Raw genomic sequence first — 15,438 nt, forward strand, 5'->3', positions numbered from 1 at the left:
AGCAATCAGGAAGTGTGAAGTATGTGCTCGCCTGTGACTGTAAATGTATTTCCCAACTGAATTCGCAGAAATAACTCGAGTGCTTCCTCATTGGATCGGATCCAAAACTCAGTTTGCAGCAGCACAGGCCTGTGTATATGCACTTCGTGCTTTGATCTGGGTTGATACAGACGCCTACCATTGTGCGATAACAAAGTGTGGGGCTGGATGAACACAGCAGGCCAAGCAGCACCAAAGCTGACATTTCAGGCCTAGACCCTTGAAGGGTCTAAGATGCTACTTGGCCTGCTGTGTTCATCCAGCTCCACATTTTGTTATCTCGGATTCTCCAGCATCTGCAGATCCCATTATCTCTGAGCACCTTTCTGCCCCTGGATTTTTAAGTGGCCGCCTTTAGAAATCAGCGCAGAAGAAGCTGTTCGAACAGTCTCTTCAGTGCGAGTGCTCGATAATATGACTGCCCTTGCAAAATTCCTCCAGGTTTCCCCCTTTCTGCTGTTATGACATTTCTTGTTGAACCTGCTCCCTCTCGATCCCTGATCACAACGTCTCAACAAGCAAAATCCTCCTCTAACTCTCTCCAATCCATGTCCCACTGGTGACTGTCCCTTATGCCCCTCCCCACGGGACAGCGTCTCCCTTTATCAATATTAACATGCTCCACACCCTTCCTCAGGGCTTTGCTGTCTTCCCTGAAGGCCATTTTCAGAAATTCGATGCAAATGTATGTAGGAGCCCCTGGGGAAGGAAGAAGCCTCTTCATCATTTAGAGATAGCAAGAACTGCAGATGCTGGAGTCAGAGATAATAGTGTGGGGCTGGAGGAAGACAGCAGGCCCAGCAGCATCTCAGGAGCACAAAAGCTGACGTTTCGGGCCTAGACCCTTCACCAGCTTGGCCCGCTGTGTTCCTCCAGCTCCACACTCTGTGTTACCTCTTCATTATTTGCCGTGGCACAGAAAGGTTTCCAACGTAAAATATTGAGGCTGATTCTGTAAGGGCTTAATTACTGTATCACAGATAGTAGGAACTGCAGATGCTGGAGAATCCAAGGTAACAAAGTGTGGAGCTGGATGAACACAGCAGGCCAAGCAGCATCTCAGGAGCACAAAAACTTTTGTTGGAGATGAAAGCGCTTCAGTAGTTTGTTCTTGAATCTTCCTTCCACTCCCGTTCCCTGACCAGCACATGGGATTCGAGAACTGACGAAATAGTTTAATTATTACAGCCCACTCTGTGTGAAAGGTCACAGAATGTTGTCATACAGAAGTTAGAGATAAGCAGAGCTGAGTGCGATATGGCTGAGATTGATCGACATGAGGCGGGAGGTACTAGTGTTGGACTGGGGAGGAGATGCTCGAAAATCACAAGACACCAGGTTATAGACTCAACGGGGTTGAGAGATTTTTAAACTTGGAGGATTTATGGTACAAGGAGAGGCTGAATAGGCTGGGGCTATTTTCCGTGGAGCATCAGAGGCTGGCCTTACAGCGTTGTATAAAGTCATGAGGGGCATGGGTGGGGTGAATAGACAAGATCTTTTTTTCCTCAGGGGTAGGGGAGTCCATAACTGGAGGGTTTAAGGTGGGAGAGGAAAGATTAAAAAGGGATCTAGGGGATGGTGCGTGCATGGAACGGGCTGCCAGAGGAAGTGATGGGGGCTGGTACAGTTACAGCATTTAAAAGGCATCTGGATGGGGACATGGATAGGAAGGGTTTAGAGGGACATGGGCCAAATGCTGGGGAATGGGACTAGATTAATTTAGGAGATCTGGTCGAGTTGGGCCGAAGGGTCTGTTTCAGTGCTGTACAGCTCTACAACTCTAATTACAGAAGTAGCTGGAAATAACTCAGCAGATTTCTGCGAAGAGAGAGAAAAACAGGGAGCTCACATCAGTGCTGAAGGAAGGAGTCTGGAATGGAAACATTAACTCCTCTCTCTCCACAGACGCTGTGTGTTTCTGCAGCTATTTCCTGTTGCCTTAGACAATTGGCTGTTTTATATCAGATGGCTATTTAATCAGGAAAGGGCACAGGACGGCGGGGGGGGGGGGGGTGGTGGTGGTGGGGAGGTTTAAAGGAGCAGGGATGTGTAGGATTGTCAGAGTAGCACACGTTCTCACTGAATGGTAGGAGCTGGCTCGATGGGCCTAATGGCCACCAGCAGGGATTTCAACAGATCCGAGGAATTCAGAATCAGAAGGGTTTTGTTGCGAATGAGCGGTGAGTTAGCTAACTCTGGATTTCGGATTTTATCACACGGATTCAGCCCCAAACTCTGCTGGGCGCTGAGACAAGGATCCTCCCCCCCACCCCCCCCAACCCAGCGCAGGGGCGATGGATTCCCCAGTTTGCAAAAGGGGCAGCTGCGTTTTTCTAGCACCTAACTTCAGCACCCCCCCCCCACCCCGCTCTTTGAGGGGTTGGTTGGGGGGATGTGCCCTGTAGGCACAGAAAGATCCCGCAAACGTCAGACGCGATCGTGATCTCTCCCCAACCCCGTAAGGGTTAAAACGCTGGCCATGTGCCTTCGGCCAGTTTGTCGTCTCATTCTGTTCTGTTTTCCACCTGATCACGGATGCTGGACCCCGCCACAGGTATGTTCTGCCCTCTATATCCCCCGCCACCTAAACCCCCCCCACCAACCCCACATGTTTTTGGAAACTCTCCCTCCTTCCTGATTCCAATGAGAGCTCATCTTCCTCAGTTTATTTCTATGTCTCCCTTTCTCTCTCTCTCTCTGTTCACAAAATTCTCCACATTCCTCTCTGTTCCACCTTCCTGCTCCTCCAGTTACAACCACAGTCTCCCAGCAGATTTGACGCCAATTGGTGAGGCCTGTGAGAGACAGAACTTTCTGACAGTGCTGTGTTCCCCACTACTGCCCCCTTAAGGGCAGCTTGGGGATGGCCCAGCATTTATTACCCCGTCCCTCATTGCACCCCGCCACCTTGAGAAGGTGGGGGTGCTGCTTTCTTGACCGGCTGCAGTCCCCATGTTCTGTAGACAGACCCACAATGTCCCTTAGAGAGGGAATTCCAAGATTTTGACACTGAAGGAACGGCGATCTCTTTGCACATCAGGATGGTGAGCGGCTCGGAGGGGTATTTGCAGGGGGGTGGCATTCCCATGTCCCTGCTGCCCTCGTCCTTCTAGAGTTATAGAGTCATACAGCACAAAAACAGACTCTCACCAGACCATGCCAACAATGTTCCCAAATGAAACTGGTTTGGCCCTATCCCTTCAAACCTTAGATAAGACCATAAGACATAGGAGTGGAAGTAAGGCCATTCAGCCCATCAAGACCACTCCGCCATTTAATCATGGCTGATGGCCATTTCAACTCCACTTCCCTGCACTCCCCCCGCAGCCCTTGATTCCTTGTGAGATCAAGAATTTATCAATCTCTGCCTTGAAGACATTTAACATCCCGGCCTCCACTGCACTCCATGGCAATGAATTCCACAGGCCCGCCAATCTCTGGCTGAAGAAATGTCTCCTCATTTCCGTTCTAAATTTACCCCCTTGAATTCTAAGGCTGTGCCCACGGGTCCTAGTCTCCCCGCCTAACAGAAACAACTTCCTAGCGTCCACCCCTTCTAAACCATACATTATCTTGTAAGTTTCTATTAGATCTCCCCGCAACCTTCTAAACTCTAATGAGTACAATCCCAGGATCCTTAGCTGTTTCTCATACATTAAACCTACCATTCCAGGGATCATCCGTGTGAATCTCCACTGGACACACTCCAGGGCTAGTATGTCCTTCCTGAGGTGTGGGGCCCAAAATTGTACACAGTATTCTAAATGGGGCCTAACTAGAGCTTTGTAATGCCTCAGAAGTACATCACTGCTTTCATATTCCAACCAAGATAACAAGGTGTGGAGCTGGATGAACACAGCAGGCCAAGCAGCATCAGAGGAGCAGGAAGGCTGACGTTTTGGGCCTAGACCCTTCTTCAGAAATGGGCTTTCTTCAGATGAAGAAGAGTCTAGGCCCGAAATGTCAGACTTTCTGCTCATCTGCTGCTGCTCAGCCTGCTGTGTTCATCCAGCTCTACACCTTGTTATCTCAGGTTCTCCAGCATCAACAGTTCCTACTATCCCTTCAAACCTTTCCTCTTTGTGAACTTATTCACTAAAGTGGGGAGCATTCCCTCACTTCCTGACTTGTCCCTTGTTAAAAACCAAAAGAACTGCGGATGCTTTAAATCAGGAACAAAAACAGAAGTTGCTGGAAAAGCTCAGCAGGTCTGGCAGCATCTGTGAAGGAGAAAACAGAGTTAATGTTTCAGGTCCGGTGACCCTTGCTCAGAATTCATCAGACTCGAAATGTTAACTCTGTTTTTTCCTTCACAGATGCTGCCAGACCTACTGAGCTTTTCCAGCAACTTTGTCCCTTTTGTTGGTGGTAGGCAGGGGCTTTGGGGAGTCAGGAGGTGAGTTAACCATCACAGGATTCCCGGCCTCTTGACTCACTCGTGTTAATCTGGCAGGACCATTTCAGTTTATGGGTGTTAATACAGGATGATGGCCCTGGTCGAATGGCAAGGACCACTGGTTAGATCATCATTGCCTGGCAATTGTGTAGCACGGCCATTAGCTGTGAAAAGCCTGGCTTTTCTCCCTGAAGTGGTGCTGGGATGGCACCCCATGACTGTCAGGTGTTGCCACAGCAAGATCCCACAGTTGGGACAGTGTGGCCGGTTGATCCGTCACAAGCTGCGGCCCTCCAGTCGGGATCTTCCCTGCTTGCTGTATCCCAGTGGGGTCCCTTTCCCCATGACAGCATTCTCGTGAGGCTTCCCCTGGGGAGCTAGAATTCCCACAGTCTCATTTGACCAAACCCCTTCTGCACCAAAAGATCAGAACACAACAGCAACCACTTTGAATCTGCCTCATGCCTCTCGTTGGAGTCAGCTCCTCTGACAGCAACCCCTCTCCCCCATCCTGCCTCACCCCGCAATCCCCAGCATCCTTGTTCATTTGCCTCAAAAACAAACTGCTAAGTCGGTACCTTCCGCCACATCGCGCAGCATTCCGACTTGTTCTCCCCATCCTCACTTGGTCACATCTTCCCATGGCCGGCCAGAAGCTACCAATCCCTGCCAGCTGATAGGGCAATCCCAAGATTCCCAATGTACCACTCCCAACAACACTCCCAACCCCGCTGCTGTTGTTTTCGCCAATGAACCTCTCAGATATCTGCGTCAAAAATTCAGAGAATTGCATTCAAATCTCACCACAGCAACCGGGAAGCTTAAAATTGGAGTTAAAAGCTGATGAAGTGATTATTTACATATTTCCTCCATTGCCAGGACTTCCTGCCTCAGATTAAGAGACCAAAACTGCACGCACCACTCCTGGTGTGGTGTCACCAAGTTCCCATACAATTACAGCCCTGTACTGCTCTTGTGCTCCAATTCTCTCAATGTAAGGAGACCATGAAACCATAAGAAATTCACCAAAGATCCTCAGACAGCACCTTCCACACCCACTTCCATCTAGAAGGGCAGGGGACAGCAGATACATGGGAACACCACCCCTGAGATCCCCTCCGAGCCACTCAACATCCTGGCTTGGGAAATATATCCTCATTCCTTCAGTGTGGCTGGATCAGAATCCTGGAATTCCCTCCCTAAGGGGCATTGTGGGTCCACCTACAGCACAGTGGTTCATAGAGGTAGCTCACCTCCACCTTCTCATGGCGGGGGGGCGGCAGCTCGGAATGAGGCAATAATATGTTGGGTCCAGTCACTGATGCCTGTGTCGCTCGAGTGAATAATGAAAAATAGGGATAGGAGTGGGCCATTCGGCCCCTCAAGCTTTCTCTGGCATTCCTCACATCCACCTTCTTGCCCTATCCCTGTAATCCTTGTTTCCCCAACTGATTCAGGATCAACCTCAGTCTTAAATATGCACAAGGAATCTGCCCCCACAGCTCTCTGTGACAAGGAATTCTAAAGACTCACAACTCTCTGAGAGAGATTAATTTGATATACGGCAATAAAATTACATGATGCAGAGATAGGAGTGAAGGTCAGAATCTATTTTTTTTCCCCCAGAGTTGAAATGTCCAATAAAAACCGAAAGAACTGCGGATGCTATAAATCAGGAACAGAAGCCAAGCTGCTGGAAAAGCTCAGCAGGCCTGGCAGCATCTGTGGAGGAGAAAACAGAGTTAACATTTTGGGTCCGGTGACCCTTGCTCAGAAGGATCTGTTCTGAGGATGGGTCACCGGACCCGAAACGTTAACTCTGTTTTCTCCTTCACAGATGCTGCCAGACCTGCTGAGCTTTTCCAGCAACTTTGTTTTTGAAATGTCTAATGTTAAACTTGCATTTAAGGTGAGAGGGGGCAAAGGAGATGTGAGAGGCCCGTTTTTTGCACAGAGAGAGGTAGGAGTGTGGAATGCGCTGTCAGGGCCCATGGTGGAGATACGATAGGGGCCTTTAAGGGGCTTTTAGATAAGCACATGAATATGCGAGGAATGGAGGGATATAGACCAAGGGCAGGCAGAAGGGATTAGTTTAACGTGGCATCACGTTCGGCTCAACACTGTGGGCCGAATGGCCCGTTCCTCTGCTGTGCAGTTCTATGTTCTATTTTCTAACAAATACTTCTTCATCTCAGCCTTAAATTGGCTCCCTTTATTCTAAGGCCGTCAGGTGACACCAGGTTGTAGTCCAACAGGTTTATTTGAAAACACAAGCTTTCCAAGCGTCGCTCCTGCCTCAGTCGTTAGAAGGACGGAGGCTCCAAAAGCTTGTGATTTCAAATAAACCTTTTGGACTACAACCTGGCTTCTGACCTTGTCCACCCCAGTGCGACAACGGCACATCACTCCCTGAGACTGTAGCGTCTGGTCTTTCCCCTCCCGTGAGAGGGAAATGTCCTCTCAGCGTTTACTTGCCCCTTACGAATCATGTATGTTTCACGGAGATCACCTCTCACTCTTCTAAACTCTAGTGAGTAGAATCCCAACCAGTTCAACATTTGTCCGTAAGATAATCCCTCCATATCAGGGATCATCCTAGAGAAACTGCAGCCCCAATCTTTCCTTCAAACTGCTCACCGCACGACAAGTGAGCGCTTAGCGCAGGCTGAAGGAAAGTTCTCTGTTCGCACTGAACGCACTTAGCTCCATTCTGAGTAGCAAATGCAGCTAGTGTGATCGAATAGAGACGTGTGTGGAAAGAATTGAAAGCAGACCTACCTGGGGATCACTGCTTTAAGCTATTTCAATCAGAAGCAGACCCGGTTCTGTTACATGCATTTGCTTTGCTGAGCTTTTGGAGTCGATCTGGAGTTGCTGTCCCCGCTACTGCTCTCTTCATTAAAAAAAACGCTTAACTGGAGCTGGAGCAAGTCGGCAGCTCTCTTCTGTGTTTTTGTTTGAAATCCGGGGTTCTTTGATGATCTGGTCGTTTCAGGTGAAATCCCAACCCGAACCAGGAAGCGATGCATCAACATCACTTACGGCCAAAAAGCAAAATTCCCCGCATTCCAAACAGAGATTTCTCTCCTGGCGACCGACCCTGGGGTGTGGATGAAGAAATTACACTCCCGGTCCCACTTCCCCACACCATGCCCCCAAACAAGTTCTGAGTCTCTCTGAAATCTTTGCAAACTCTGGAATGCAGCCAGAAATCCTGGCTGCAGGAATGAGTGAAGGTTTTCTTCATTTTCTTTTTTTCTGGGGGCGGGGGGGGGGGGGCGGGGGCGGGTTGGGGGGCTGTGTGTTGTTTAAGACGGTTCCGAGAACTATTTGTACAGGAACGTGCACTTAAACACACTTCATTCCACTTTCGAATTGCTACAGAAAGTCTGAACCACATAAACTCAGCAACATCATTTCCCAGTTGGGAACTCTGCAGGTTTCCGGATTTAAAATTGGGATTGCAAACGCTTAAGGTCGCCTCCTCCCCCCAAAACAAAATACACACACACGACCCAAAACCATCGCCTGATTAACTAATAACCCAAGTAATAGTTATCCCTTCCTCCCTCAGTCTCTCTCCAAAGACTGACCGTTATTTGTTCGATTTCGCAGTATCCCTGCAGTGTGGAGGCGGGCCGTTCGGCCCATCGTGTCCGCACTGACCCTCCAGAGAGCATTCCAACCAAAAAGCTAAACCCTCAACCCCTGCATTTTTCCCATGGCGAGCCAACGCTTACCTCCACACAACGGGGACGATTTAGCACTCATTTTTTTTTTGCATTATGGAGGAGGGCACACAGACACAGGGGGGAACGTGCAAACTCGACACTGATCCCAAGGGTAGGATCGAACCCGGGTCCCCACTATCTATTGCTAACCACTGAGCCATCGCAACTGCTCTCCCTCTCCCTTTGGGTTCTATCTCCAACTATTGTTTCATCGTTAACCTCTTCCCCATCTCATCTTCTGTATGAAAAAGATGTGGAGCTGGATGAACACAGCAGGCCAAGCAGCAGCAGAGGAGGAGGGAAGCTGATGTTTCAGGTCTGGACTCTTCTTCAGAAAAAATCTGAATTTTTTTTTCTGAAGAAAGGTCCAGAGACGAAACGTCAGCTTCCCTCCTCCTCTGCTGCTGTGTTCATCCAGCTCCACACCTTGTTATCTTGCATCTGCATTTCCTACTATCTCTGTAACTTTTTATTCCAGCTCCTTGCAAACAGTAAGGACTCTTGAATCTACAGGTGGGATGTTGGAAAAACACGAGGTAGCACAGCAGCTAAGTTAACAATTCGGCCCGACACATTTCGCCCTGGAAGGGTCATTGGACCCAAAACGTCAATTCTGATCTCCCTCCACAGACAGTACCCAGAATCTGCTGAGATCCCACGCCACCCCAGCCAGTTATTTCCGTTTTAGTTTCAGGTTCCCAGCGTCTCGCAGCTCTTTCAGTTGTTTTTTCGGAGGTCAGCGCATTTCGGGGGCTCAACGCGGTAACCGAATGACCAGGCCATTGGGGGTTTGCAATCTGGAAAGCACAGAGGTTCACGAGAGCAATGCCGCAATTGGGAATTACAGCAGGCTCCGGCGAAAAAGACTGCTCGGCAGCGATTATCAACTGTCCAGACTGGGGATAGGGGGTGGCGGTGGGCACGAATGGCTTGGGAAGCCCAGGTTAATATTCCGCGGCCGAGAGGCTCGACAAGAAAACGCTGCAAACGCTGGAGATCGGGTTAAATGCAAATCTTGCTACAGGTTGGGCTACAGACAGGGAGCCGGAAACAGAACTCACATCGAGCGCCTCACATGAGCTTTCGACAGCAACGCCCCAGAGGCGTGAATTCAAATCCCATTTCAGGGAGGCGTCAGAACCTGACTTCGGTCTGTATAGTGCCTGTCCTGGCAGTGTTTGATGGGGGACAGTGTAGAGGGAGCTTTACCCTGTATCTAACCCCGTGCTGTCCCTGTCCTGGGAGTGTTTGATTGGGGCACAGTGTAGAGGGAGCTTCACTGTATGTAACTCCGTGCTGTCCCTTCCCTGGGAGTGTTTGATTGGGGCACAGTGTAGAGGAAGCTTCACTGTATGTAACTCCGTGCTGTCCCTTCCCTGGGAGTGTTTGATTGGGGCACAGTGTAGAGGAAGCTTCACTGTATGTAACTCCGTGCTGTCCCTTCCCTGGGAGTGTTTGATTGGGGCACAGTGTAAAAAGAGCTGAGCTTTTAGTTTAATATTTCTGACGTTTTACTGTGTTTGTGAACCTTTGCTGCCCCAGGCCTGGGACTATTTGAAGGGTTGAGTGGAGTGAATTGGGAGAATTTTGGGGTATTTCATTCCCTTGTGTTGGTCAGAGTATGTTCGAAAGTGCAATGAATCGAATGAGTTGTAAGTTTGTCAGCCCAGAGACAGTTCTGTTTTGATTGATTCAGGAATCTCCTGTGAATATCACCCTGACTGATTGAGTCCCTCCTGCCCGTTCGTCCTGCTGTTCTCGGAATAAGTCTTGCCAAACCAAGATGGCATTACAGCAAGCTGTTACAATCAGACTGACCCCTTACAAAGCCTCCTGAAACCCTAACTGAGAAAGTTAGGCTCATTGCAAAGCTACACTGTTCCCCCATCAAACACTCCCAGGGGAAGGACAGCACGGGGTTAGATACAGAGTAAAGCTCCCTCTACACTGTCCCCCATTAAACACTCCAGGGATAAGGACAGCACGGGGTTAGATACAGAGTAAAGCTCTCACTATACTGCCCCCCATCAAACACTCCCAGGACAGGGACAGCATGGGGTGGGATTCAGAGTAAAGCTCCCTCTACACTGTCCCCCATTAAACACTCCAGGGATAAGGACAGCACGGGGTTAGATACAGAGTAAAGCTCTCACTATACTGCACCCCATCAAACACTCCCAGGACAGGGACAGCATGGGGTGGGATTCAGAGTAAAGCTCCCTCTACACTGTCCCCCATTAAACACTCCCAGGGGAAGGACAGCATGGTGTTAGATACAGTGTAAAGCTTCTTCTACACTGTCCCCCCCATCAAACACTCCCAGGGGAAGGACAGCACGGGGTTAGATACAGAGTAAAGCTCTCTCTATACTGTCCCCCATCAAACACTCCCAGGACAGGGACAGCATGGGGTGGGATTCAGAGTAAAGCTCCCTTTATACTGCCCCCATTTAAACACTCCCAGGGGAAGGAAAGCATGGGGTTAGATACAGAGTAAAGCTCCTTCTCCATCAGACATTCCCCCCAACAGCTCCATGGCTCTACTTACATCATGTAGACCTTCTCAGTTCCAGAAGGCAGCTCACCCCGCCTTCTCATGGAGGCAATTAGGGACAGTACAGAGGGAGGGCAATAAATATTGGCCTTGCCCCTATGACCCAGTCCTTGAGATTACAGCCAGTTTACTTCTCCTTTATACTAAGGTGGAGGGATGTTTTTATCACAATCCCTCCATCTCAAAAGCAGGATTGCAAAGAATGAATCCTGTGACCCTAAGGTGAGTTTGTGTTGAATAGCAATGGGTAGGGGTAGGGGGCCTTGTTGTACAGTGGTAGCATCCTTACTCCTGGATTGGGAGGCCTGGATTCTAGCCCCACCTCCTCCAGAGGCATGTAATGGATTAAAATTGGTTAAATAAGAAAAACAATAATGTCAGGATTCGAGTGGATCAGACAGTGTGAGGGTAAATGCTAGTGTCATGGTTATGGTTAAGTTTGATCAGACCGGGTTAGGGACAGGGTTACGGTTAGGGTCAGAGTTATGGTTAGGGACAGGGGTTGGGTTATGGTTAGGGACAGGGTTAGGGCTAGGGGCAGGGACAGGGTTAGGGTTAGGGTTCAGGTTAGGGCCGGGTTTGGGTTTGGGGCTACGGTTAGTGATAGGGCTAGGGTTAGGGATACAGTTCGGGTTAGGGTTAGGTTCAGGGTTAGGGTTAGGGATACGGTTAGGGTTAGGGTTAGGGTCAGGGCTAAGGTTAGGGTTAGGGTTAAGGTCAGGGTTAGAGTTAGGGATGCGGTTAGGGTTAGGGTTAGGGTTCGGGATACGGTTAGAGTTAGGGATACAGTTAGGGTCAGGGTTAGGGTTAGGGTTGGGGATCAGTTTGGGGTTAGATTTCGGATTAATGTTGGGGTTCCAGTGAGTGACAGGATCGGGTGAGGGACAGGGTTAGGATTGATCAGACAGCTTTAGGGTTTGAGTTAGGTTTGTGATTCGGGTTAGGGACAGTTTTAGGGTTGATCAGACAGGGTTTGGGTTCGGCTTAGAGTTCGGGTTAGGGTTTGGGTTGATCAGACAGTGTTAGGTTTAGGGACAAAATTAGGGTTTGGGCTAGAGTTAGGGTTAGGGACAGGGCTTGGCTTGACCAGACAGGGTTAGGGCTAGGGATAGGGACAGGACTAGGCTTAGGGTTAGGGTTAGTGTTCGGTTTAGTGCTCGTGAGAGGGTTTGGGTTAGGGTTAGGGTAAGGGTTGATCAGAAAGGGTTGATTTTTGAAGTTCCCAGTAACTGCAGACCATCAGATGGGGAAAGCTCAAATTCTAGAACAGCCCATCCCTGATCCACAAACTTGGCCCAGTTCCACAACTGACCAACCCGAGCTGCAGACAGGTTAGAAATCCTATGGAACAAACCTGTCGCCTTTGAGAATGTGATAGATTTAGTGTCAGCTCGGGTCTGTCCCTGCTTCCAAAACAATGGGCAGGATCTGGGTAAATGTGGAGGCTGGTTCTCACTGAGTCAAGCATTTACACATCCTGCGTGTTTGTGAGAACAGTCCACAATCCTCCTTCCGATTGTACTTTGAGGAATAAGTCGGTGTCAGTGTTCAGGATATGGTCGTGTGTGTTCCTGTATACAGGTATCTCTGAGACAGTTTATGTGTGAGAATGTGTTAGTGAGTCTGAATGCTTCTGAATCATATGGTCGTGTGTGTTCCTGTGTACAGGTATCTCTGAGACAGTTTGTGTGTGAGAATGTGTTAGTGAGTCTGAATGCTTCTGAATCCATGTGTCAATGTGTGTGTGTGTCTGTGAGAATATGGCTATGAGTGAGTGTGAGTGTGTGAGTATGACTACGAGTGAATGTGTGAGTATGACTGTGAGTGAGAGTGTATGTGTGAGTGTGACTATGAGTGAGTGTGTGTGTGTGAGAGTATGACTATGAGTGAGAGTGTAAGTGTGAGTGTGACTATGAGTGAGTGTGTGAGTGTGAGAATATGACGATGAGTGAGTGAGGGTGAGTGTGTGAGACTATGACTATGATCGAATGTGTGTGTGTGAGAGTGTGACTATGAGTGAGTGAGTGTGAGAGTATGACAATGAGTGAGTGAGGGTGGGCGTGTGAGACTATGACTATGATCGAATGTGTGTGTGTGTGAGAGTGTGACTATGTGAGTGAGTGTGAGAGTATGACAATGAGTGAGTGAGTGTGAGTGTGTGAGTGGCTCCATGCCATTAGACCTGAGCTGTTGGCATCAGCAGTCAGACTGACTGGCATTTTTTGCCCATCCCTCACTGCCTGGAGGACAGTGACAGCGAGCTTCCGTTTCTCACAATGGCTGTCCTTGGGACACAGGAATACCGAGACCACTGTCAGGAACAGGGTTCCAGGAGTTTAACTTCTGGAAGCATTGAGAGTCTCCATTGTACAACGAGGCCAATCAACCCATTGTATCTATACTGATCCTGTAAGTGCCAATCAGCTCACACCCCTCCACAGCATTTCCCCTGTACAGCTGCAGGTCTCTCGTAGATGGCGGGACAGGCTTTGTGGGGAGTCAGGAGGGGAGTTACTCGCTGCAGGATTCCCAGCCTCTGACCTGCTCTTGTAGCTGCTGTGTGTATGTGGTGGGTCCCAGTTGAGTTTCTGGTCAGTGGTAACCGCCAGAATGTGGATAGTGGGGATTCAGTGATGGAAACACCTGTGAATGTCAAGGGGATGTGGTTCCATTCTCTTTTTTTGGTCTTGGCCATTCAGAGTGTACAATGTCAGGATGGGGATGGAATACTCCCCACTTGCCCCTGGATGGGGGCAGCCCCAACAACACTCAAGAAGCTCGACACCATCCAGGACAGAGCAGCCTCTGCTCGATTGGCCCCACATCCACAAATATTCACTCCCTCCCCCCACAGTCGCAGCAGTGTGTACCATTAACAAGATGCGCTGCAGAAATTCACCGAAGATCCTCAGGCAGCACCTTCCAAACCCACAGCCCACTTCCATCGGGAAGGACAAGGGGCAGCAGATACATGGGAACACCACCCCCTGCAAGTTCCCCTCCGAGCCCCTCACCATCCTGACTTAGGAAATACATCGCTGTTCCTTCACTGCCATAAACTCATAGTCATAGTGTCATACACACAGATGCTGACCCTTCGGACCAACAGGTCCATGCTGGTTATATTAAATCGAAGTGGTCCCACCTGCCTGCATTTGGCCCATATCCCTGCAAACCTTCTTTATTCATGAAATTATCCAAATGTCTTCTCAACACTGTTACCACACGAGTGTTCATTCCACACAAGAACCACTCTTCGAGTTAAAAGATTGCCTCACCACTTTAAAATCTTTCTTCTCTGACCTTAAAAATGTCCCCCCCCGTCATGCAAACCCCCACCCCATGGAAAAGACATCTACCCTTCATCTTGTCTGTACCCCCCCACAATTTTATGACCATTAATAATGCCATCTCTCAACCACCAAAGCACCATGAAAAAAGTCCCAGCCTATCCAGCCTCTCCCTACAACTTACATTGTCCACTCCCGGCAACATCCTGGTAAATCTCTCCCGAACCCTCTCCAATTTAATAATGTCCCTCCCATAACAGGGTGACCAGAGCTGGGCACTGTGCTCCAGAAAAGGCCTCACCCACGTCCTGTACAACCTCAACATGACGTCCCCAGCTCCTACACTCAAAGGGCTGAGCGATGAAGGTAAATGTGCTGAATGCCTTCTTAGCCCCCCGTCTATGTGTGATACAAATAAGAATTATGTACGTGAATCCCGAGGTCTCTTGTTCTATAACACTACCCAGGGCCCTGTCATTAACTGTATAAGTCCTGCTCTTGTTTGTTTCACCAAAATGCAATACCCTCACATTTATCCAAATTTAACTCCATCTGCCCCTCCTCAGCCTGTCGCTCGGTCAGAACCCCTGGAATTCACTCCCTAAGGGACATTGTGGGTCAACCCTACAGCACATGGGCTGCAGCGGGTCAAGAAGGCAGCTCACCCCCACCTTCTCAAGGGGGGCAACTAGGGATGGGGGCAATAAATGCTGGACCCAGCCAGCGATGCCCACATCCCACGAGTAGCTAGTTGAATAGAAACCTCGAACAAACGATTTCTGTGACTTTTTTTGAGAGAATTCACTGAAAAGCCCAACAGATTTCTCTGTAAGCCTGTTTTCCAGGCAGCACTTCACTGGGTGATCAGAGACAGCCAGTAACTTTGGGATCTCCCAGCTGACGCAATGGGCTCGCTCTGTGATGATTTGTCACTGGGTGAGGCAGACAGGAGGTCACTGAGATCCCTTCAGGGTAAATGCTGCTGCAGGGAGTGAGGCAGCTCCGTATGAATATTGTGGGAGGCGGGATATGGGAGGAAGGGGGCTGTGAGTGTCAGGGGGACGGGTTTGGAGGAGGAGGTGCTCACAGGGTGACAGGTGGTCTCCCTCTCCCAGCTCAGGAACTGCCCCACTTTGCACACACTATCCCACACGTTGGAGATCTCCAGGTGTTCCTCATTCCGACTGAATACCAACCATTGGAAACGGGGAGGGACCTTTCTTAATCTTTTCCAATCCCAAAACAGAAATGTTCCTTTCAAATCCTCTCCATTTGAATCCTCCTGCGCCCCCCATTCCTGACCCCTTCCCTCCCTTACCTTTCTCACATCCTTCTTTCTTTTCACAACCTGTGTTTCCTATCTCTCCCTATCTCTCCTCTTTCCTGTTCCCTCCTTCATTCCCCATTCCTCATCCCTGATGCTTCG

At 49.4% G+C, this 15,438-nt stretch overlaps 1 protein-coding gene across 3 annotated transcripts in view; it reads right to left on the bottom strand.

The window, feature by feature from the left end:
- Window positions 1-7,522, bottom strand: part of LOC125448410 (hepatic and glial cell adhesion molecule-like) — a 69,816-nt gene extending 62,294 nt beyond the window's left edge. For all 3 annotated transcript variants that reach the window (XM_048523717.2, XM_048523719.2, XM_059641400.1), the window contains exon 1: window positions 7,217-7,522. The gene's annotated coding sequence lies outside the window, so the exon portion shown is untranslated. The remainder of the gene's footprint in view (window positions 1-7,216) is intronic.
- Between the last annotated feature and the right edge of the window lie 7,916 nt (window positions 7,523-15,438).

This window comes from Stegostoma tigrinum, chromosome 41, assembly GCF_030684315.1.
Source record: "Stegostoma tigrinum isolate sSteTig4 chromosome 41, sSteTig4.hap1, whole genome shotgun sequence".
Taxonomy (NCBI): Eukaryota; Metazoa; Chordata; class Chondrichthyes; order Orectolobiformes; family Stegostomatidae; genus Stegostoma; species Stegostoma tigrinum.